Genomic DNA, 2,376 nt, shown 5'->3' on the forward strand with positions numbered 1-2,376 from the left:
AAGCCAGTGTAACTTGTTAAGAGATCTCTTGGCTCCCTTGAAAATAATGGACTCAAATACTTAGGGACAAATTAGCAGGAAAAAAAATACAACTCCCTGAAGCTATTTGATACTTAGGGAGATCGTTCATAAAATTTTTGAGTGAAACACTAAATTTTCCACTTCAGATTCCTAGCCTAATCTTTGAGTTTAGAAGGGTTGCTCATGAAACAATGGAAAGGGCCTGAATCATTCAGGTCTCTTTTCTGTTGCTGCTTGGGGTGGACATACATGCAAATGCATGTGAATGGAAGCAGATGTATTTAAAGATCATAAAAACCCACTCCTGGCATTCTTGGACAGGAGAATAATTTCTTATATTTCTTCTAATGTGTGTCTTATGTCCATAGAGGCATTTTAACCCTTTTCTTCCCTCTTGGCTACTTTGAAAATGATTTGTTCCTATCATATTAAATTCAAATTCCATACGTATAATAGGTGTGCTTTCTGTAATGTAAATTACCAGCAAGGACTTGGGGTCTCTTGTCTGCATAGTACCATGGATGGAAGACAAGGGACAAGGTAGGATGTAGGAAGTGGCCTTGGACCACAGGGTCCTCTGTGGAGATATGGGTTTACGTACTGTGTTATTTCCAGGAAGGGAGGAAAATCAAATGAGCTTTATTGAAATATGCTCAGGTAACGAGTTTAAATGCTCCCCAAATGATGATATATGTACATGTATATGAATGGAAAATAAACTCTAAATCCCAATTGAGATGAGGTTACTAGATATCATACATAGCATAGTTCTGATTTTTTTTTAGTTCATATTTTCTTTTATTTAAATTCAATTTAGTTAACATATAGTGTATTATTAGTTTCAGGGGTAGACTTTTATGATTCATCAGTTGTATATAACTCAGTGCTCATTCACCATGTGCCCTCCTTAATGCCCATCACCCCCCACCTCCTCCCCTCCAGCAACCCTCAATTGGTTTCTTAGAGTTAAGAGTCTCTTACGTTTGCCTCCCTCTCTGTTTTTATTTTATTTTTCCTTCCCTTCTCCTATGTTCATTCATTTTGTTTCTTAAATTCCACAGAGTGAAATCATATGGTACTTGTCTTTCTCTGACTGACTTATTTTTCTTAGCACTATCTTTTCTACTCCATCCATGTCATTGCAGATGGCAAGATTTCATTTTTTGCTGGCTGAGGAATATTCCATTGTATCTATGTACCACCTCTTCTTTATCCATTCATCTGTCGATGGACATCTGGGCTTCTTCCATATTTTGGCTATTGTGGGCACTGCTGCTATAATAGGTACATATGCCCCTTCAGATCACTATTTTTGTATCCTTTGCATAAATACATAGTAGTGTAATTGCTGAGTTCTATTTTTATAAGTTCTATTTTTATAAGTTCAAAGTTCTTAGTGAAGATATTAAAACTATCAGAAGGTGCCTCATGTTGAGAACACAGGTAAATGATCATTGTTTAACATAGGTGCACTGTTGAGAGCAGGTTGGGAATTTACTTTGGAGCTCTCAAATGATAAATACAGATAGACAGCAACATGTCAATGTTGTCAATGTGTCAATGCTATTTTTAGCTTGTTACCTATATTGACCTACTTAATCCTCAGGATAACCTTGAGGTTGGGTACTATTACTATCTCCTTTTCTTTTTTTACAGATGAGGAAACATAGGCAAAGAAAGGCTAAATAATTTTCTCAAGGTCACAGGTGAGGAGGGGCATAGCTGGATTGAACCTAGTTTGGTTCCAGACTCTAGAATCTTACTGCTACAGTCTTCTGCCTCTCAAATCTGCTCCAGAGTGTTGCAGGCTCTGTAGCTGTCCTGTCCAGATCCCCTCAGAACTCACAGCTCTTACAGAGGCTGACAGTCCCTCACTGCCTGAGGATTCTCATCACAGATACCCGTCACACATAGACCTGTGGGAAGTGCTGAGTACTTAAGGCCCCCTGGTATCCCTGCAGCTCTCAACCAACAACTAACAAGAGACGGTGGGTGAGCACCAGCTTGAGGCATGCTTTCTTCAGCCTGTCAGAGATTTGCAGCAAGATAGCTCAAAGTGGTCATTTTTGGCTTCCTTTCCTTCCTCGTCTTACTTCATCACTTTCCTGGCATGTCCTCCTAAATAAACTGCGTGTACCTCAGAGTCTATATCTAGGGAACGTGGGCTTTGAAAAATCATGAGTGCTAAATTCATCATTGGCAGATGTGAGAATTGTCCTAAAACTAACTCTATTTTTTCCTATCATGATGAATTTACCAAAAAAAAAAAAAGGATAAATCTGGAAATGTCAAAATCCTACCAAATGATGTTAAACATTCTTGGTAATTGGAAGAGATGATTTATTTCCAAGCTGC

The sequence above is a fragment of the Vulpes lagopus genome, chromosome 7, assembly GCF_018345385.1.
Source record: "Vulpes lagopus strain Blue_001 chromosome 7, ASM1834538v1, whole genome shotgun sequence".
In the NCBI taxonomy this organism is placed as follows: Eukaryota; Metazoa; Chordata; class Mammalia; order Carnivora; family Canidae; genus Vulpes; species Vulpes lagopus.